Source organism: Canis lupus, chromosome 20 (genome assembly GCF_003254725.2).
Source record: "Canis lupus dingo isolate Sandy chromosome 20, ASM325472v2, whole genome shotgun sequence".
Taxonomy (NCBI): domain Eukaryota; kingdom Metazoa; phylum Chordata; class Mammalia; order Carnivora; family Canidae; genus Canis; species Canis lupus.
The window spans coordinates 13,977,943-14,001,860 of NC_064262.1; the positions used below are offsets into that span (position 1 = coordinate 13,977,943).

The 23,918-nt window shown below is 38.4% G+C and overlaps 1 long non-coding RNA gene across 1 annotated transcript in view; it reads left to right on the forward strand.

The window, feature by feature from the left end:
- The window catches only part of LOC112662724 (uncharacterized), a 99,728-nt gene that overhangs the window by 42,537 nt on the left and 33,273 nt on the right, over nucleotides 1-23,918 (forward strand). The window contains exon 4 of the long non-coding RNA XR_007404346.1: nucleotides 8,781-8,884. This is a non-coding gene — a long non-coding RNA (uncharacterized LOC112662724). The remainder of the gene's footprint in view (nucleotides 1-8,780; nucleotides 8,885-23,918) is intronic.

Here is a 23,918-nt window from a genome sequence, read left to right on the forward strand (position 1 = left end):
TTTAGTTCCAATTTATAGATGAAAATGTGACTGAGAAAAATTAAGTAACTTATCCTCAGTCATCCAGATAGTAAACAATGGAGTCAAATGATCAAACCCAGGTTTTTTCATTCTAGCTCTAGTGTAGTCCTTTTGTATACCATTCTGACTTGTCTCTCAGATGGGTTCTTCAACTCACCACTTCTCTTTGAGAGATTTTTTTTTTCTGATAGAGTTCAAAGGTAATGGAATAAGTAATTCTTTATTGAGTATCCAATAGCCCTTCCATATTAATAATTAACGCTAGGTTAGTGTCAGAAGTAAGAAGAAATGTCTTGGAAAAAATATAGATTTAGAGAATTCAGAGTAAAGAGTTGCAAAAAACAGGAAGTAGATTGTATGGAGAAGACAGGTATTAGAATGATTTTTTTTGTACTCTCCACACTGATGTATAGATTGTTAAATGTTTTTCTGGACTGGCAATTGCACTCTTTGGGGTTATGGAAAAATTGGCCTTCATTTTTAAAAATGTATAGTTTCCATCATAATACAGATTTTAATTTACAGAAATGTTAAATAGCAGCTAGGAAATTATCTTGAATCAATAAAAATCAAATAAAATGTAAAAACTTATTGGGGATATGAACTAAATTCTGAAATAAAATCAAGTATAATATTAATATCTTAAAAATTATGTTGCCTCTGTACCAGTAATAATGTGTTAGACAATTTGTTAACATAAGAGATGATATTCAAAATAGCATGACAAATACTAAAGACCCAGGAATCAACTTAGAAAGTAACATATCCCTCCTAGAGAGAAAACAAAAAAACTTAATCAAGGGATCAAATACTGAGCTTTAACACATGGATAGGTAAGTGAATATTATAAATACTTTAATATTTCATAAAGAAATATACATGTTAGAGGAAGGGCTCCAAGATGATGGGGCAGCAAGATCCAGAACTCACTTCCTTCCTTGGATACACAAATCTGTAGCTACATAAGGATTATTTCCCTCTGAATTTAACCTGAAACTGGAGGAATTGTTTTTCTCAATAAGGGATAAAAGGACCACATCAAGAAGGTAGGAGAGGCAGAGACACAGCGGCACAAAAAACCTACCCTGGTACCATGGCACACAGTAGAGAGAGATCTTACCAAGCATGTGCTCTTCCCACAAGTGTAAGGGGTTTGTGCCCCACACTGAGCACCCCAGCCTCTGGAATCTGTATAGGACGTCTGGCTTAGAAAACCAATGGGGCTGATATCTGGGGGTCCCAAAATATTGTAGAAACCTGAGATTACCCCCATTAGCTGGCTCCTAAGCAGTATTTCTCACCCTGAGACCAAGTGAAAAAAAAAAATAACAGTTTGAAAAGTATGTAAACTATATGTGAGGGAGATTTATTGGCTGATCCGGGGGCATTGGCTTGGGGAGCAGGAGATAGCTGAGATACTCCCTAGAAATGGAAGTGCTGGTAGAAGTCATTGTTGTACTCTCCACATAGCCTGCCAGCACAGGTGAGTAAGGTAAATATGGTACTTTCCCACGACCTTGATGATCTGGGCATGAGTGAATGGTCCTGGCACTTGCTGAGACCTGAGAGTATAGCTGGTTGTAGTACCTCCCTGCTTCCTTAATGAGATGGGCAAGTGCAAGTGGTCATGGAGTTCTCCTGCTCCTAAGCTAAAGTCTACAAGCGTGGGCACTTCTGATACTCCCTTGTCCCCTGGCTAGGGCTGATGAGTGCTAGCAGTGGCAGCCTTCTCCCACTACTGGCCTAAAGCCAACACACACACAGACAAGGAACTCTTCCTGCTGTGTTGCTGAAGATTTCGGGCAAGCACAGTCAAGACATTTTCCTGCTGCCTTTCTGAAGCCAACAACCGTGCCTTGTCCCCAGCACTCTCCAGCTGTCTTTCTAAAGTCAGTGGATACATGCAACCCACACAAGGGACACCCCTTGATTGCCTGACGGTGATGGCCAAGAAGGCTGGCATTCTGGAGCTCCAAGGGACTAAAACAATTGGAAAGATGCTTCTTGGCAGGCTACCACCCCCAGGGCACTACACAGACAGCAGGCTGAAACACACCTCAGTCTTCCTGTGAGAAAGTCTTATTTACTTAGCCTGGAACTTCAGCTTAAGGGACAGGCTTCAGGTTTCCCACACAGAGAGTAAGGAAGTGCTCCCAGGGAATGTAAGCAGGGAGACACCATCCTTGCACAACCCTTTGGCCATTCTAAAGCTCAACTTTCCAAAAAGTAATTTATACACTCATCTGAGTCTCAGTTTTTGCAACTGTAACCCAGGGGACACCTCCAGATCTCCTGGTCTGGAGGCTAGCAGGGATTATAATTGTGGTTCCATAGGACTGTGTGTATTTGTATACTTCATTTATTTTATTTTGTTTTATTATTTTATTTTTTAAAATTATGATAAGTGTACTCTTTAATCCCCATCACCTATTTCACCCATCTCTCCATCTACCACCTCTTCTCTGGTAACCATCAGTTTGTTTTCTATAGTCAAAAATCTGTTTTTTGGTTTGTCTTGCTCTCCTTTTTTCTTTCTCCTGCTCATTTGTTTGTCTCTTAACTTTCACATATGAGTGAGATCACGTGGTATTTGTCTTTTTCTGACTGACTTATTTCCCTTAGCATTATACTTTCTATACTTTCCACATTGTTGCAAATGATAAGATTTCATATTTTTTTTACAGCTGGATAATATCCCATGATATATATCTCACATCTTTTTTATCCATTCATCTATCCATGGATACCTGGCCTGCTTCTGTAGTTTAGCTATTGTAAATAATGCTGCTATAAATGGGTGCATGTATCCCTTTGAATTAGTGTTTTTGCTTTTGGGGGTAAATACCCAGTAGTGTAATTACTGGATCATAGGATAGTTCTATTTTTAATTTTTTGAGGAACTTCTGTACCATTTTTCCAGGGAAGCTGTACCAGTTTGCATTACACTAACAGTGCACAAGGATTCCTTTTTGTCTGCATCCTTGGCAAAATTGCCGTGTCTTGTATTTTTTATTTTAGCCATTCTAACAGGTGTTAGGTTTACATCTGGCTGCTGCTGATGATGTTGAGCATCTTTTCATGTGTCTTTGGGCATCTCTATGTCTCCTTTGGAGAAATGTCTGTATACATGCACACTTTAAAAGCTGCTGCCTGAGAGTCTGGCTTCCATTCAGCCTGAATGTAGGTGCTAAATGAGAGTCTTCCTCTTGTATCACTAATGGGTTTTAACATATCCCCAACAATGGGGACATATTAAGAATAAATCATGTGATTTTAGACAATCACAAGGTTCAAGAGATGAGCAAGAGCTAGGGCAAAGTTGAATGAGAATGATCATCATCTACACAAGACCACTCTATTAAGACTGAGAGAAGTAACCTTTACTTAATACACAGAAACAAACATAGAGAGCCAAGCAAAATAAGGAAACAGAGAAATATGTTCCAAATTAAAGAACAAAACAAAACGTCAGAAAAATACCTTAATGATATGGTTATAATCATTAAGAAATAAATGTAATAGTCATAAAGATGCTCACCAAACCCAAGGGGAGAATAAATGAGCATAGTGAATACTTCAACAAAAAGGTAGGAGACATAAGAAAATACCAAACAGAAGTCACAGAGCTGAAGAATACAGTAACTGAACTGAAAAAGACACGAGAGGGTTCATACAGCAAACTGCATCAAGCAGAGCAGATCAGGGAGCTGGAGGATAAAGCAGTGGAATTCATTCAGAGCAGCAAAAAGAAAGAGCAAAGAATTTTAAAAAATGAAAATAGCTTAAGGGAGCTCTTTGGCAATATCAACCAGAAAACATTTGCATTATCGAGGACCCAGGAGGAGGAGAGAGAGGGAAAAGGGTAGAAAACTTATTTAAAGAAATAATGGGGGGATCCCTGGATGGCTCAGCGGTTTAGTGCCTGCCTTCAGCCCAGGGAGTGGTCCTGGAGTCCCAGATCTAGTCCCACATCAGGCTCCCTGTGTGGAGCCTGCTTCTCTCTCTCTGCCTATGTCTCTGCCTCTCTGTGTGTCTTTCATCAATAAATAAATAAAATATTTAATAAAATTAAATTAAATTAAAAAAAGAAATAATGGTTAAAATGCTTTGCAACCCAGGAAAGGAAAACAGACATCCAGATCCAAGAAGCCTAGAGAGTTCCAAATAAGAGGAACCCAAAGAGGGCCACACCAAGACACATTATAATTAAAACATCAAAAGATAAAGAGAGAATCTTAAAAACAGCAAGAGGAAAACAAATTGTTATGTGCAAGAGAAACGTCATATGGCTGTCAGCAGATTTCTGAGCAGAAACTTTGCAAACCAGAAGGGACTAACAAAACATATTCAAAGTACTGAAAGGAAAAAAGAAAAAAACTCCCACCCAAGAATACTCTATCTGGCAAAATTATCATTCAGATTTGATGGAGAGATAAAAGAGTTTTCCAAACCAGCAAAAGTTAAAGGATTTTATCACCATTAAACCTGTCTTACAAGACATAATAAAAGGGACTTTAAGCTGAAAAGAAATGGCATTAAAAACAAAACATATGAAGGTAAAAATGTCACTGGAAAAAGATTATATATAATAAAGGTAGTGGACTAATCACTTATAAAGCTATTAAGAAGGTTAAAAGACAAAAGTAATAAAGTTAACTAAAACTGCAATAATTAGTTAAGGAATATATAAACTAAAAAGAAGTAAAAAGTAACATTTAAAACATAAAATGTATGTGGAGGGAGTAAAAATGTAGAGTTTTGCAATATGTTCAAATTTGAATTGCTATCGACTTAAAATGGACTGTTATATACATAGTATGATATATGTGAACATCATGGTAACCACAAAGCAGCAACTTCTAGTAAATACAGGTAGAAAAAAGGGAAAGGAGTCTTAACATAACACTAAAGAAAGCCATCAGGACACAAGAGAAGACAGAAGAAAGGAACAGAGAGAGAGAAATTTGGAAACAAACCAAGAAAATTTTGAACAAGAAGAGAAATGAAGGGGAAACTTGCCTCCCTAGATATTAAAATATATTGGAAGGCACTTCAAATCAAAATGTCATGTTGAAGTTTTAGGATTGGACAGATAACAAGCAGTAGAAATATAAATGGAAAATGTGCGTGTTAAGGGCTCCAACTTCTAATAATAAAAAATCCAACTTAAACATCAAGATATACTATTCGTCATCTATTAAGGAGAGAATTATTTGGCGGAAATTTTAAAATGATAACTTTTAGTGTTAGCACATTCACATATGATCACAGAAATAGTCATGGGAGATATGGGTGGAGAAACAAAGTAAGCTATTATACTTTTTTACTCTTAGACAAGGAGTATGAGTTGATATGTTAGTACTAGAGGGAATCCAAGAACAATCAAAAGTCTTAAAAGTATTCATGAGCTTTGACCCAATCATTTGATTTCCAGAAATGCAATAGATATGCATACAAACAATAATCTATAGGTATATTTATTGCATTATAACTTTAAAAATTAATTAATTAATTAATGTATTCTTTATTTATTTATTTATTTATTTATTTATTTGAGAGATAGAGCATGTATGATCAGGGCGAGGGGCAAAGGGAGAAAGAGAATGTCGAGTAGTTTCCCTGTTAAGTGTAACCTGGGGATGGTTCCCAGGACCTCAAATCCTGGGAAATGACCTGAAATAAAATCAAGAGTTGGACATTTAACTGATTGAGTCACCCATGAGCCCCATATTATTACTTATTTTAACAAAAATTGTAAACGGTTAATGATAAGGATTGATTTAACCATGATATATATAGAGGCACCTGGGTGGCTCAGTGGTTGAACATCTGCCTTTTGCTCAGGTTGTGATTCCAGGGTCCTGGGATTGAGTCCTACATGTGTCTCCCCACAGGGGGCCTGCTTCTCTTTCTCCCTATGTCTCTGCCTCTCTGTGTCTCTCATGAATAAATAAATAAAATCCTTAGAAAAAAAGTACACACACACACACACACACACAGAGCATGTTTTATGGTTACACTTTTAAAAAATGAATTATATTTATTATTTTAACAATATTTCAAAAAAACAATATCTCATTATTTAGTTAAAAGTATTATTTTATTATCCAAATCCAGAAACCAGTTAGTTACAAAGTCAACTTTCCTGAATGCTTCTCTTGGTTAGTATTATAATTTTACAAATTTCTGCCTAAAATATGCCATTTGATTGTTGAAGGAGTATTTTTGATGTTTTAATTGGCATTTCTTTGATATTAATAACATTAAACTTAGTTTCCTACATTTATTGGTCATTATTATTTCTATTAAATGTTCTTATATACTGAAGTATGATTGCTATGCATCCTTTTCCATTCATTTCTTTGGCTTCTTATGCCACTACCATATACGATTTATCTAACGCTTAACTTAAAAAAAATTAGAATCAAGTTTTGCAAGACCAAATTATTCTACCTTTACCTTACAGCTCTGTCTTGCTTTTCTTTTGAAAATATTCTCAGCTGTTGAATTTCTGGGTGGTGCATTGACATATATTAGAATTTACTTTCTAAGATAAACAGATCATGATACAGTAGTTCAGTAGTTAGGTCCCACCTTTAAATATATATATATTTGAGTCGCTGATATAAGTACCACTGTTAAATAATTTTCAATTAAGAATTCAAACCCATTTTGTGTTACTGAACGAAAATGAGTAGCACAGATTCAAGAGTTGTAAGCGTTCAAGAAATGAGGAGACCCAAAGACCATAGGTGAAGCAACTGGGCATGCGGGAGTTAAGTATTGGACTCAGAAGTTGCTTTCTCAGAGAAATTAAGGAGTCAATCCCATTTACAATTGCACCCAAAAGCATAAGATACCTAGGAATAAACCTAACCAAAGAGGTAAAGGATCTATACCCTAAAAACTATAGAACACTTCTGAAAGAAATGGAGGAAGACACAAAGAGATGGAAAAATATTCCATGCTCATGGATTGGCAGAATTAATATTGTGAAAATATCAATGTTACCCAGGGCAATTTACACGTTTAATGCAATCCCTATCAAAATACCATGGACTTTCTTCAGAGAGTTAGAACAAATTATCTAAGATTTGTGTGGAATCAGAAGAGACCCCGAATAGCCAGGGGAATTTTAAAAAAGAAAACCATATCTGGGGGCATCACAATGCCAGATTTCAGGTTGTACTACAAAGCTGTGGTCATCAAAACAGTGTGGTACTGGCACAAAAACAGACACATAGATCAATGGAACAGAATAGAGAACCCAGAAGTGGACCCTCAACTTTATGGTCAACTAATATTCGATAAAGGAGGAAAAACTATCCACTGGAAGAAAGACAGTCTCTTCAATAAATGGTGCTGGGAAAATTGGACATCCACATGCAGAAGAATGAAACTAGACCACTCTCTTTCACCATACACAAAGATAAATTCAAAATGGATGAAAGATCTAAATGTGAGACAAGATTCCATCAAAATCCTAGAGGAGAACACAGGCAACACCCTTTTTGAACTAGGCCACAGTAACTTCTTTCAAGATACATCCACGAAGGCAAAGGAACAAAAGCAAAAATGTACTATTGGGACTTCATCAAAATAAGAAGCTTTTGCACAGCAAAGGATACAGTCAACAAAACTAAAAGACAACCTACAGAATGGGAGAAGATATTTGCAAATGACGTATCAGATAAAGGGCTAGTTTCCAAGATCTATAAAGAACTTCTTAAACTCAACAGCAAAGAAACAAACAATCCAATCATGAAATGGGCAAAAGACATGAACAGAAATCTCACAGAGGAAGACACAGACATGGCCAACAAGCACATGAGAAAATGCTCTGCATCACTTGCCATCAGGGAAATACAAATCAAAACCACAATGAGATACCACCTCACACCAGTGAGAATGGGGCAAATTAACAAGGCAGGAAACCACAAATGTTGGAGAGGATGCGGAGAAAAGGGAACCCTCTTACACTGTTGGTGGGAATGTGAACTGGTGCAGCCACTCTGGAAAACTGTGTGGAGGTTCCTCAAGAGTTAAAAATAGACCTGCCCTAGACCCAGCAATTGTACTGCTGGGGATTTACCCCAAAGATACAGCTGCAATGAAACGCCGGGACACCTGCACCCCGATGTTTATAGCAGCAATGTCCACAATAGCCAAACTGGAAAGAACCTCGGTGTCCATCGAAAGATGAATGGATAAAGAAGATGTGGTTTATGTATACAATGGAATATTACTCAGTCATTAGAAATGACAAATACCCACCATTTGCTTCAACGTGGATGGAACTGGAGGGTATTATGCTGAGTGAAGTAAGTCAGTCGGAGAAGGACAAACATTATATGGTCTCATTCATTTGGGGAATATAAATAATAGTGAAAGGAAATAGAAAGGAAGGGAGAAGAAAGGGGTAGGAAATATCAGAAAGGGAGACAGACATGAAGACTCCTAACTCTGGGAAACTAACTAGGGGTGGTGGAAGGGGAGGAGAGCGGGGGGTGGGGGTGAATGGGTGACGGGCACTGAGGGGGGCACTTGACGGGATGAGCACTGAATGTTATTCTGTATGATGGCAAATTGAACACCAATAAAAAATAAATTTATTTAAAAAAAAGAAGTTGCTTTCTCCATTTGGTGGTCGTTGGACAGAGAAGAAGGAATAGAATACTGAACCTAAGTTGAGTATAAATATGATGGTTAAGTTGGTTTGTAAAAGTACATGTTAATCATATATACTTTTTGTTTTAAAGTAGGCTCCAGTATGAAGCCCAGCATAGCACTTGAACTCATGACCCTGGAATCAAGATCTGAGCTGAGATCATGAGTTGGACACTCAACTGACTGAGCCCTCCAGGTGCCCTAATTATGTATATTTTTAAAACATTTGCAGGGATAGTTTCTCTTTGACTTAGAATAGTGGTTCTCAACCATTGATGATTTGGGGCCCAAAGGGTCATTTGGCAATACCTGGAGATATTTTGGGTTGTCACAGCTGGTGTAGGAGTGGGTGTGTGCTGCAGGCATCTAGAGGCCAAAGATTCCTCTAAATATTCTAAAATGTGCAGGACAGCTCTCACCAACAATGAAGTATTTGGTCCAGAGTGTCAATAATGCTGAGGCTGAGAAATCCTAGCCTATCAAGTCCAAATAAATCTTTCTGAAAAAAATATATATTACTTATGAAAGAACAATTTCTCTTATTTGGAGCCATTACTCCATTTGCCATTGTAGCTATAAGCCTCTAACTGCAGTGGCCATTTAATAAAAAAAAAAAAATCCAGAAAACAGATAATAATGCTTATTGAATTACTGAGTTTTACTAGGATTCCAGAGACTAGTGTTCTTGCCTCCACCCACTCTGTTTCCATGTAGCTGTGTGATGTGAAATGAGTTATCTCCTCTTTCTGGGGATCTTCAGAGCCTAACCTATAACATGATGTGAAGATAGAAAGATAATTAAGATAAAAGTAATTGAAACTGTGAAGGGCTATGTGGAAATATAGGGTATTATTGGATATGAGATTACTCATATGTGAACATGTATGTTCAGTATGACCAGCTGGTAGCCACCTCTATTTGATTCTGACCACAAAGTCACTATCACAAAGGGCATTAGCTTTTTCACTAATTCACTCCTTTTTCACAATAAAGAAAGAATAGCTGATTGAACAAAACAAGCTGTAAATTCGAGTAATAATCTCCAACCAGAATGATACAGAACCAAGTCCCTTATTTAAGAGGTTGTGGAACTATTTATTTTAGTTAAAGATCTATAGTTGCTCTACTGGATGATATTATGAGCTGAGTTGTTTTCTCCATATTCATATGTTGAAATCCTAACCCCTACTACCTCAGAATGTGTTATTTAAAAAGGTAATCAAATTAAAATGAGGTCATTAGGGTAGGCATTCTCATGGGACATTAGCACATAGATACAGAAGAAAAACCATGTGAAGACACAGTGAGAAGGTCACCATCTGCCTGACATGCAGAGAGGCCTCAGAAGAAACCAAATTTGCTGACACCTTGATTTTGGACTTCTGGCTTCTAGAATTGTGAGAAAATAAATTTATGTTGTTTAAAACACCTAGTCTCTGATACTTTGCTATGGTAGCCTTAGGAAACTAATACACTAATACAGATGGGCCATTCTAAATGTTTCTCCCTGGAAACCATGGCATGTAAAATATGCATCTGGTCTTCTGACTCCAAGATCCTGGGGTGATTTCAGCAAATAGAACTTGGCTCTGGAAAAGGCTTTGTACTCTCATTACCTGCCATTCTAGGGCTTTTCAGGGAAGGCAGGGACAAGGGCCAAACCCACATAAACTCAGATGGAATCAATTTGAGGGGGCTGTTATAAATCCATCATTTCTAAATTCCAGAGGAATTCTACATCACTCCCTCTCTCCTGCAGCCTTGGAGAACAAGGGCCTGTAGCCTTCGTGGGCAGCATCTGTCACTCCTATGTGTGTGCTCAGTCTCAAGGCGGTGTGCCCTGCTTTTTTGTAAATGTCTAGCTAAAACCAAATGTGTTGGTCTGTTCATAATGGCACTGCAAAACGATGTCCCTAGGTTGCAAATGTTTTGTATCCAGCTTGCCTGAGTTTAGCAGATGAGACCGAAAAGCATTTTGTTACTCTCCTGGGATAATGGGTAATTTGACCCTGGGGCATCTTGAAAGCAAGATGCTTCTTCCTCTACTTCTGCTTTCCCTTCCAAGAGAGTCCTGGAAAGTTCTCAAACATGCTCTGTTGTTTGTACTTGTTTGTGTAAGAATGTGAGTCTAGGGCAGGGCTCAGGCTGGAGCTGGATTGTGTGAGTACAACTACTGATCTGCCATCTCCTGGCTTTATAACTTTGGGCAAGTTATTCAACCTTGCTGTGCTTTAATTTCCTTACCTGTGAAAAAGGATAATCCTAGTACCTATCTCCTGTGGTAGATGTAGGATTAAATGAGTTAATGCATGTAAAGCCATTAGAACAGCACTTGGCACATAGTAAGCATTCAATAAATGTTACCATTGTAGAGAGATATAATAACTGTTGAATATGAGTCCCCCCCCCATACTATAGAAGGAGAATGGACCTTCACAGAATTTTTGCTATGTAAATGCTGCAATATATCTGCTCCCTTAGGCAAAATAAAAATAGTACTATTGAAGCTTCTTATGTGTTAGGCACCATGCTGAACACTTTATATGCTTCATCTTATTTAAGCCTCATACCAGTCCTTTGAGGTAAACACTATCAGGACAAGGTAGGTTATGCTATAGTAACAAATAATACCCAAATCCCAAAGGCTAAGTGGAACAAAGATTTTCCTTGTTCACACTACATTTTCACACTACATTTCTTCAGCAGATAAATGGGAGTATTTGTTTATCACTATCATTTAGGAAGGTAGGCTGATGGAGGATGATGCTATTATCTCAACACAAACCTTTAGGGTTAGCCATGGCAGGGATGAAAGCCAGGAGAATGGGGTGCTAAACTCTTCAGTACTTCTACACTGGAATGACATATATCACTTCTGTTAGAATCAGCCACAGAAAATCAAATGACCGTGTATAACATCAGTAGGGAGTGTGACTGGAGGAAGAGGAGAGAGGGATCTTGGTGAACACATACTGCTATCATTCCTGTTTTACACATAAGGTCATTTCAACTTAGAGAAGAAAGTAACTTGTTCAGTGTCATGTCGTAAGTGGAAAGCCAAAATTTCAACACTAGACTATCTGACTCTAAAACTGGTGCTTCTAACCATTGTGATGATTACCTGTCTAGGCAATGACATTCTTATTAAAGCCTGTTGTGAGTTTGATTGTGTCCGCCAAAAAGATATGTTGAAGCCCTAACCCCAGAACCTCATACTATGACCTTATTTGGAAATATGGTCTTAACAGATGTCATCAAGTGAAGATGAAGTCATATCACTTTAGGATAGGCCCCATTCTAATATGACTGGTGTCCTTATAAGAAGAGAAAACAGAGACACAACCACACAGGGAGAACACCATGTGATGATAGAGGCAAACCCAAAATGCCAAGGACTGCCAACAATACCAGGAGCTGGGAAGAATTGAGGACACATGCTTCCCTATAACCTTCAGAAGGAACATGGCTCTGCTGAATGTTGATTTTGGGCTTCTAGTCCCCAGAATTGTGAGGGAATAAATTTCTATTGCTTAAAGCCACCCAGTTTGTACTTTGTTACAGTAACCCTAGGAAACTAATACAAAGCACATCCTACAATAGTGTGTTTTAGATCTTCATTTTCACATTGTCTCTTTGGCTCACATGTACTCTCAAAACCAGTTTGAAACTTCTCAGGGACTATCTCCCATGTGCCATGTTTTACCTTATGTATCTCTGATGCCTCAGTTTTTCCCCTAAACAGGCACTCAGTAATGGTTGTTCAATGTATACAATAGAGTCATTTTTATTCTTTGTTTTCCCACCTTTGTAACAAGTCAGGGTGTTTATTTCAAACTTTGGGAGATACTAAAAGTTCATAGAGCATAGTTCATGCATTGATTCTCCTTATGAAATTCTTTTTTTTAAAGATTTTATTTATTTTTTTTATCCATGAGAGACACACACAGAGAGAGACAGAGATATAGGCAGAGGGAGAAGCAGGCTCCTCATAGGGAGCCTGATGCGGACCTCGATCCCCAGATCAGGATCATGCCCTGGGCCAGAGGCAGATGCTCAACTGCTGAGCCACCAGGCATCCCATCCTTATGAAATTCTTGAGCAAAGGTACAGGCTCAGCTTTATATACAAAACTTATTGTGGTGTGATCCATTCTGGTGTCTAAGTTGAGCTCTCTAGGAGCAGAAGTGAGATGGAGTTTGGGGTTCCAGATATTTACTGGAGAGTAATGCCAATGAAAATAAGGAGGGAAAGCAGTATTGAAGAAAAGAAGTCAAACTATGACGCAGGCTTGACATGGCCTTGGTTAACCTACCCATTGGAGGTTCTGGAGGAGTTCTGTCTATCAGAGTGTTCCCCTTTAGGCCGCAAACAGCAGGCCTTTAGCCCCTGTAGGCTGCCCCAGGAATAAAAACTTGGAAAAACAACTCTCTGTAACTGAGGGCCACCGTAACGTGCTGATCATGGGAGTCCAGCTGCAGATTGTACTCCCTGCAACCAAAGAGCAAGACTTTTCTTGAAGAGGAATGTACTTGGCCCATCTACACATCTACTCCATCTATCTGCCTCTGGCTTCATCTCATACTGCTTCTCTTTTCCCACCAACACCTCCAAAACACCAGCCTTCCCCTACCACTCTACTTGCAGATCTTTATTTTTTTTTTATTTAAAATTTATTTATTTATTTATTATTTATTTATTTATTTATTTATTTATTATTTCCAGAGACAAGCAGGGGGAGGGGTAGAGGCAGAGGGAGAGAATCTTTTTTTTTTTTTTAAAAATAAAGATTTTATTTATTTATTCATAGAGACAGAGAGAGAGGCAGAGACACAGGCAGAGGGAGAAGCATGCACGATGCAGGGAGCCCAAGGTAGGACTCGATCCGGGGACTCTAGGATCACACCCTGGGCTGCAGGCAGCACTAAACCGCTGTGCCACCAGGGCTGCCCTGCTTGCAGATCTTTAAAATCTCCTGTTTGTACCTCCATGCCTTCACATTACTTTCACCCTGGTGCTTGCCCCATATAAGCAATTAATAAATGTTAATTGATGATGGACTGACTGAAATATACAGAAGGAAGTAGAAGGAACCCTGTGACATCAAGAGAGGGAACATTTGACTTGATTGTAGCAAAACTCAAACTCCAGTTAAGCTTTTATTATCCTCTTCCATTTGCCCTTAGACCAGCCAGAGCCAGTGTCTTGTGAGATCCAGCTTTAACAGATCAGCTCTTCAAGGACCTAAGAACCCAAACAGGAACACTACAAACACGAACAGGGAAGATGTATAACTTAGGAGCAACTTACCCTTGGGATATGTTATGTAAATGATACTCTAACTGCAGAGGGAAGTATGCCCTAAGGATTTGTCAGTGGAATTGACCCAGTCTTTAAGTTGCTAAACAGCTCCAAAGGTAGCTGAAAGGTTTAGAGCCTTGGATGGCCTAATAAATATCTTCTTCTCTAGCCAATGTGGATTTCTCTTTTATTTGGAACAGCTCTAGTTTTTTCTTAGGGAACTATCTTTCGCTCATTTGCATTCAGTTAGGAGGAGATTATCACTCCAGGGCTCTGCTCTCTCCCAAATACAATAAATAGTTTTGCAGAGGGCTTGGGACTCAAGACTAGCCAGTCAAACCAGTGGGCCTAAATTCTGGAAAGGAGAAACTTTTTATTTATTTATTTATTTATTTTTTATTTTTTTACTAGTTAGGATGATAGGAGGTAAGATTGGAGTTGCTGGAGATCTTCATGATATCAGGCAGATGGAAAGAGACAAGTTCTTGATATCATTAGAGCTAGACTTGCTTGAATTTAGACTTGCTTGCATCAAATTTTTAATTAGTGAGCCAGTAAATTCTTCTTCTTCTTCTTCTTCTTCTTCTTCTTATTATTATTATTATTATTATTTGCTAAGGCTAGTTTGAATTGGGTTCTTGTTACTTGAAACTGAAAGTTTCCTCATCAGGCACAATTTTGTCCTTTCACTTAAATTTTCAGAAGGAAGGAGTAGGAAAGGTGAGGAAGGAAATAGTGCTTGGTCTACTCTATCTTTGACTGGGCACTGTGTTTCAGACCAAAGACCAAATCAAAACAACTCCTTTATGTCATTTATAAAGTGAATTTTATCCCTGGACATGACAAAAGATATATGAGAGGTTTTCTCTATCTTCAAGCAACTCATAGTTGAGCTGGGGAGAGAGGCTCAGCACATATGAAAACAGGGCAGTGTGAAGGTTTAAATCTCACGAGCCAGGCAAAGATTCTGACCTCTGATGATCTTGGAGCTCATCCTTTAGTAGGACTAGCATCAGACTCAGGAGGTTTGTATTTCTACCAACATGATCAGCAGGCAGCTTCATCTGGGGTGACAAGTGGTGACTCCTTGACACTGGTAATTAGGCTTGGCCAACCTGGGACTGAATGGAAATTAATAAAATGGTATATTGGGGTGCCTTGCATGTGCTTTGTAACAGGAACATAGTTCCTTGGGGACAGATTGCTCAGAGTTTCAGTCTTTTCAGGCTTAGACTGAGTCATTCATTGGTTACATTGCTTAAGAAATAAATAACAAAAGCATAAAGGCATGGGAGATGGCTTCGGTTTTGGAGAGTTTTGCAATATAGTTAAAAAACCCTAGGCTTGGTTCAATAGATAACATAGCTTTTTATAGCTACCACTTATTGGACATTTACAACATGCCAGGCATTGTGCTAAACACTTTACATGGGTTGTTTCATTTAATTCTCATAATAACTTTAGGAGGTATGCAATTCATCCTCCTTTCACAGATATGTAAACTGTGGCTCAGAAAGATAAATTCACATGCCTAAAGTTCCACAGCTAATAAGTGTAAGAGTCAGGATTTGAGATCAGCTCCTCTGAGTCCTAGCACAGTATACAGCCTTTCTAGCAAGGGCAGTGACCTAATGACCTCAAGGACTGATGAAGAGCATCACTACACAGAGAAGTGAGTAGTTAGGAGGCCCTGGATCCAGAATGACCAGCTCAGAATTTTTTTCTGTTATCCAGAAACAAAGTAAAGGAAGGTTGGACAGTGTGACGACAAAAGGAGAGGCAAGGAGGACGACAAAGGGAGATTTTGCAAAGGATTATCGCAGGATTTAGATACTGGGTGAACAAAAAAAGAGAAAGAACAATGAGTCAAAACATATCAGAGTTTACTTTAAACATGGGTATAAAATATCACTGTCCAAAATAGTAGCTGTCAAGAGATTACTTGCAGTGTATTCCAGGAATGCATTTAGTTTTCATGGCAGAAAGCTGTGTCAAATAAAGAACTCTTCATGTACACATTTATTGGAGGCTCATTCATCTATTTAATGTATTTTTACATTTTTAAAAGATTATTCACCACAACTGTGTCTGGGCACATATGTAAGGGGGAAAAAAATCAATGTTGAATCTTACAAATAGATGCCTGTCTCTGCCCTCACTTTATCATTCCCATTAGGCAAATGACAAATAACATTATTGTGCAGAGTGGAGTTGTTTAGCAAGATTGAGGAAAGTTCCTAAGATGATTGCCTTTTTGCTTTTTAAATGCAAATTCTTTATGCCAGCTTTTCTTCAGTTTCATGTTCACCACATTGTGCTTATTATTTTTTAAGGTTCATGTTGAAATAGATGAATAGGAGATCTTGCAAATGGGTTTCTCCAAGCCTGCAGGCTGGAATAAGGAAGGATATAACAAGAAAGTGTCCACTAAATACCGGGGGAAAAAATAGCAATCGGTCCCTGAATGGCAGCAAACCAGCTGACTTAACTTGGTTCATGGATTGGAGAGCTGGTCAGCCCAACTCACCATCCTCAGCACTTTGCACATTGCACCCTGCTTAGGATGCCATCAGTATTTAGTACAAAGCATGCCAGGCTTACCCTAACTTCTCTCCCTTAGAGCAATTCCAAAGGAGCTCACTTAAAGTAGTAAAAGGATCCCTGTATTGGAGATCAAAAGACTGAGATGGAATCCTACCTGTGTGAACTTGGATGTATCACTTCCCTGTGCTGGGTCTTAGTTTCCATATGTATAAAATGAAAAGAAAGGACAATGTGACTCTGACAGTTCCTCATAGCTCACACAATCCAATTTTACTTATATATGGAACACATCTAACACATAAAATAAAATAGTAAGGATTTGTTGGGGAAATAATGTAAAAACTTAGCTCTTAAAAAATAAATGCATAAATGGTGATATGAGATGATTTGGGATGACATGCAGATAAACATTTTCAATTTTAAGTTACTTATCTCTCTTATTATATATTAGAAAAGTTATGACTAGCACATCAAACCTGTGATTACATTATGTTATTGCTTACAATGATGACATGTTTATTTCAGGCAAAAAGTGAGTTGATTGAAAAGTATTTCATAATAAAGAATTTAGCTGGCCTTTGTCCCTGGTTCCTTAGAGATAACTTCTTAATCCTTGGAATTGCCAAGTGATAGAAATGCTTTTGTTATTCATTGTGGATTTTTCAGTTTATGCTACAAATGGCTCACAGTGGACTTCTAGATAGTTTCAAGATAGATAGGTGCCATGCTAAAAAAAGGAAACATACACAAAAAAACCCTAAAACCAACCATATGTTTCAAATATTGGGGCTCTAAGACAAGAGATATCAACCCAACCTCTGGGTAGGTTGTAGATTGAGTGTAGTCATGTGATCAGTGGGTCATTCACGGCTGTGTAATAACCCGATAAAAACTCTAGACACTGAGCTCTGGCTGAGTTTCCCGGTTGGTAATACATATTAATGTGCATCCTGAGGACATGAAAATTTTGTGTTTGGGAACCTCCTACACCTTGTCCTATGTTTCTCTGCATTTAGCTTGTCCTGACTGTATTCTTTATAGTAGAACTATAATCATATGTCTAGTGCAGAGTTCTGTGAATCATTCTAGCAAATTATCAAATTTGAAGAGGCAGTGGGAGTGAATTTGTTTGGGATCCCTGAAGCTTGTGGTTGGTGCCTGAAGGAGAGCTAGTCTTGTGGAGCACTGTTCCCTTAGCTTTGGAACTTGACCTAACTCTAGATAGTGTCAGAATTGCACTGCAAAGGGGCAATATTAAGTAAATAGCAGTCTTAAATATTTAATAATAAAATGGTACATTCGAGTGGCCCAAATTCTGTATATGGTATAAAAATGCCCAAAGTTTGGAAAACTCTAGTGTAATGTTCTCTGCAGTGACATTAACTCTTTAAAGCCTGTTATGTCTTTTTTTAAATATAATCTGCTACTCACAAAAACCCTATGAGGTAGATAACTACTAAAATTTCCATTTTACAGATTAAGAAACTGAAGCCTAGAGGGCTTAAATAAGGTCATGTCACAGATAAATGGCAGTGTTGGGTTATGAACTTAAGCAATCTGTCTCTCAAATGTCTTGTTCTTAGTGTGTTCATCATCACAGTAGTAAAATATCCACCTTATGGGGCACCTGGGTGGTGCTGTTGGTTAAGCATCGAACTCTTGGTTTTGGCTCAGGTCATGATCTTGGCATCATGAGATTGAGCCTGGAGTCAGGCTCTGTGCTCAGCAGTTGAGTCTGTTTGAGATTCTCTCTCTCTCTCTCTCTCCCTCTGGCCCTCCCCCACTTTCTCTTTCTCTCTCTCTAAAATAAGTAAATAAAATCTTTTTTAAAAATCCACTTTGTAGGATGAAGGTGAAGATTAAATGATATATTGTATGTAGCTCATTGAAGAGCTTCTAGCACATAATAAAAACTAAGTAAATGTTAGCTTTTATGATTTCTGTTATAATTAGATATATATTTCTGTATTTAATAATAGCAGTCCTTAAAATAAATTAGGTGGATATGTGATTTGATCAGACCCTATCACATTGTCTAGAATTGATTGAAAGTCATATATATGCTGTTTTATATGGAAAAGAGGAATTTTCTGTAAGGTAGAGAAGGTGCAGAACTTGCATCACAGACTTTCCCAGGCATAGAGCAATCCCTTTTCCAGGCAAGGAGTATCATTAAATCCAAAAGTACAGTCAGCATGACAATAAACCCGTATTTTACAATCTTTTCTTGGTGTTATGTATTTCTAGGTCAGGTAGTAGAAGACAAAGAAAGGAGAAATTTTAGCTAACATAGCAAAGTGTACGTTTTGAGATTCATTTAGGTGACTACAGTGCCTTAGTTAGTTAGAATGCTCTAGACTGGTAATTTATCTTTATTTGTCAGCTCCCTGGGGATGAGTTTTTATGAAGGGCAAAAAGTAAGTAGGAAGCAAAAATAACTGCTGGTTTTTTACTAGTGATTGTCTTCAATTTGAGGGCGATACATCTCTAAAAGTTTTTTTTGTCAGAAGAAAGCCTAAGTACTCCCTAAAAGGTTAAATATATAACTTAGCAGGAATTGGGAAACATTAATAGTTCACATATTTTCTTTCACATGAACATATGATGGTATTAACAATATTGGCTGAGATATAATACCTAGATATATCAATTTAAGAAAAAACACAATTTATTAGACTGAAGAGGCTTTTGACATAATATAGGAAACATTTTAATAAGAGCACCTTTTCTGGCTGCAGTATTCAGTGAGTCAGTTATAAGCTCTATGAAAGAAGTGACTCTGTGTTTCCATGGAGGGAAAAAGCTTTATTTTTTACCCTGAAGGAATAGCAAAAGGAGGGAGATCCTATCTCCTTTGCAAATTCATTGAGTCCATGGAAGAAGAGAGAGGAAAAGAATCTGCTTTTAGCACAGTAGGGGAAAATAAACAAATTCAACTCTAGAACCCAAAGAAAAGGGTAAATGGTTTGCTATTAGTCAGCTCTATCCTAGATAGTCAGTTCCCAGTGGATACAAATTACATTTGTTTTTCTTGCTTTCTATATAGGCCTCTTCAGTTGGCTTCTTAAATGATTTCATTGGGGTAGCTAGCTGTAACACTCATCAGTGTGTTGGAAATTCTGTTTTCTGACATATTTAGGAAGGGGCTACTCTATTTTGGATAGATAAATATTCTGATTAATAGAGGTTATCATATACATTATGGCAGATGGCAGTTATAGTATTCATTCATTCATTCATCTGTCCAGCCAATGATTTTTAAAGACTTTCTGTGTAGTAGGTAGGATTTTGAATACTGTGGATACAAGATGCTTATGAAGATTATAAATGAGATCCTGTTCTTTTGGAATTTACATTTTAGTGGGAGAAGACAACATGTAAAATCACAAATGAATACCATGACTTCAAACTGTGAAAAGTGCTTGAAGAAAATAGACAGGATACTGGAATTAGAAAGTGACTGCTAGAAGGTGAGGGTGATTTAGACTGGGTGGTCAGTGAAGGCTTTTCTAAAGAAGTGCTATCATAGCTGAGACCCAAATGATAAGAAAGAATCAACACTGTAAAGGATCTTCAGCAGAAAGAACATCGAGTACAAAGGTCCTGAGGTTGAAGCAAGGTAGATGCACTTAATGAATAGAAGATGAGTGTGGAATAGCTATGAGCAAGGAAAGTAGGGTGGAAAAGTCAACATGGCAGGCAGGACATAGATAATATAACCTTAAAACCCTGAAGTGTAAAAAGTCTAGGATTTTATTTTGTACGATGAGATGCCATTGAAGCAGAGGAATGACATGATATGGTACTTATTTTAAAGCATTACTCTGGCAGATACTTGTACAGTAGATGTATGGAGGGGGGGAGGTGGTTAGAAGAGTAGGCCTATCAGTGCTTCTAAATATCTGAGAGAACTGGAGAGAAGAAATGCCAGTGTTTATTAAATAGAAGTAATGGAACCTGCAGTCAGGCCTGGCTCTGTCACTCATTTGTTGTGCTGTGCTTAGTCAAGGCCCTTCTCTCTGGGCTTCAGTCACATCATCTGAGACTGAAAAAAATCATCTTAATACTAGATTCCCTTCCAAATGCCCCTGCACAACAACATTATGTGTTTCAGTAGTTTGTGACCCTTTAAAAAGAGTAAAACTTCCAAGGTTGAAATCACAAACCATAGCCAACAGCAAACATGAATGATGGAAACCAACCAGGTGAAAGTAAATTCCTGGGCTGCCATCAGTCCCCATGGCCCTGTGGGTTATCTCTTTGCATAAGCTCAGCACGTATTAACCACATTTGTTTGGTGGCTCTTCATTGCCTCCAGTTTTTATGGCTATCTTTTGCGTTTGCTGATTCTTTACACTCCTTGGGCCCAGCATTGCTCCTGACTGCATCAAGGCTTGGTAGCTTGAGGACCTCTAGCAAGGGAAAGCACATCTGACAATCTCTTCATTTCTGATTTTATTAGAATATACACCATTTTGGTGAGTCTGGGTATCAGCATATGCACTTAGAAGTAGGAAAAGTGGCCATGGAGTAAACTCTGCAGACTGGGATTGGTGCAAATTCAGAGCAAACTGAGAGGCTTAACATTTCTGCCTAAACTCATGGCTTCTTCATGTAGGTATCAGGAGCTTAATTTAGTAATAAGGTGGTACCCTAAAATACATTACATCATTGGACCTGTTACTCCCACCCCCACCCTCATAGGAAGATATTTTTTTTTCTCCCTTATATTGACCTCGTTATGGTTTAATTTATTTTAAATGTCCCATCAGGATCTATTGTTTAATTGTTTAATTTTGAAATGCCTGTATTGTCATATTCCTTTTTTAGCATGGAAGTGATTTGGAAACTAAAACTAAAACTAAGGAAATATTGAGGTGTTTTGAAAAGGTTGTGGATAAATACACCATACTATTTATGAAGTATTATTTGAATATTTCTTGAGGAATAGCACCTGATTTTATCACCAGACTAGACATTTAGGTAATTATCTCTGCTGGGTATGTTAGTTTCAATTGCCGTGTGACAAGTTGCCACAAATTTAGAAGCTTAAAATAATATTCATATTTCTTCCCTGTGTCAGAGGTGAGAAGTCCAAATGGGCTCAGCTGGACTCTCTGCTCAGGGTACCAGAAGGCCGAAATCAAGGTGCTGACTAGTCTGAGTTCTTGTATGCAGGCTATGGGGGAATATCTGCTTCCAAGCTTAACTTGGGAAGGATGAATTCTTGGAAGAATTCAGTTCCTATGGTTGTAGCACTGAGATTCCTGACTCCCTTGTGGAATTCCAGCTCTCAATTCCCAGAAGCAGCTTGTATTCCTTGCTCCATATGCAAGATAGTAAGGATGCATGTGTTGAATCGTTCTCCTGCTTTGAATCTCTCTGGGCTTCCTTTTGTGCAACCAGCCAGAGAAAGCTCTGAATTGGTCTCAGGTGATTAGGTTGGGAATACCCAGATAATCTCCCCATATTAAGGTTGACTAGGTCATAAAATATAACCTAATCATGGAGGTAAAATTCAGTCTTGGGAACTGTGCAGATCATGTATTTCATGGGGCGGGGAATCTTGGGCTTACCCTAGAATTCTGCTTAGCACATTTGATTAACACAAACTTAGTCAGGAATTATTATTATTATTATTATTATTATTATTATTAATTATTATTTTAGTTTGAATTGCCCAAAAACGGGTTTAAATTTGGGTTCCAGTAGCTTATTTGGGAAGTGGTCCTAGTTAAGTCAATGAAAGAGCAGGGAAGTGAGACAGGGAAGAGAGGGAAGTCAGGTTAGGAGTCAGTTACTACTACTAAGCAGCAAGGGCTCATCTGGGGACCCTCTCGGAGAGGGTAGCATATTCTCTCAGAACTGTTCACTCCTACGTACCCCCATGGGTTGGAGGCTGCTGAGCACAGACAGGAGGGGGCACTGATATACTAGTGGCGCTGGTTTGTGCTATGTGAGGGCAGAACATGGTTCAGGTGCCAAAGAATGCTTGTGGCATGAGATTTAGGACAACGCTGGGGTGCAATTTCACTGCAGGCAGTCACTAAGGGCTTCCTCCCAGCTCAAAACTTCACATTTATCATCTCTTGGTTCCTCAATTTAGCCCAGGGAGTGGGAATCATTGTTGCCATTTTGAACATTAGGAAACTGAGGCTAAAGTTAGGTGGTTTGTCTAAAATTTTTCTACAAGTAGGTGGTGGGCTATATTTAACCTATGATGTCCAACTTGCCCATAGGCTACAAGGGAAGACAGAAGCCATAAAAGTCAGTTTTTCCCCCCAGCCCCCCACCCATCTGGTGCTACTCAGCATCTCTGAATCCACTTCTTAAACAACCAGAGAATAAATAAGTGTTGATGAGATTTTGAATAAAGGTGATCAGAATGACAATAAAAAATCCACAGAAGGTAAATGGAAAATGTTTCCACTAATTCTCAAGGGAAAATACAGGGCTACCTCACATTAGTATCCCTCTGTTGTAGACTGTTCGACCATGCTTACTAATAAAATGTCAATGATGAATGTGCTTTAATTTTCAAAGTGTTTTCTTGTTCAGGATGCCATTTGCTCCCCATTTACTTCTGTGCTCCATAGGAGAGGTGTTACAGTGCTGTCATTTTGAGCTTAGGTTTTGGAGTCAGACTCTCCTGAGATTAAACTATGCTCTGCCTTTCTTTGTGATCTAAGATACACACTAGGGGGGCTCTTCTGTCCTCGGTGCTTTCTTCAACGAATATGCCAAACCAGATGGCATATTAAAAGTGTTTAATATTATAAAGTTCTCAGTATTTGATAGCTATTGTTATTATTATTCTCATTGACAGATGAAAAACTAATGTTCAGAGAAAAGTGACTTGCCCAAGGCCATCCATAGCTGGTGGTGGAATTAGGGTGAGGACTCAGATCTGGGTGAAATCTGTCCTCTCCTGCTGCAAAGAAGATAAGAATTTTCCTTGCTCTTCTCCAAGATGCAGGATAACACCCAAGTGAATCATCTAGTATCTTTCAAGAAGCACTTTGGGCATCCCAGGACAGCCAATTCTCAGCTCCAGGTGCAGGGCTCTATAACAGGGAAATGGAATGGGTGCAGCATCTTCTTTGCTTGGAAAGTCTATTCCACAGTCCTTCTAGACACATGGTCCTCAGGATACTATTCTAGAACTCAAAGGCGAGAAATGGTTTCCAATAGGTACTGGTAGAGACTTGATCATCTCCTTGGCGGTCCTGGATGTGTTTTAATGCTGACTTCTTTGTATTATAGTCACCATTGGCATTTGACGTTAAGGTGCTAAATCCTGCCAATTAAGTTTTGTGTGAAGAGTTACATTTTTATTAAAGAGTCCCTTTTGAACAAATAGCCATGGATATTTTCCCTTGTCTACCTTA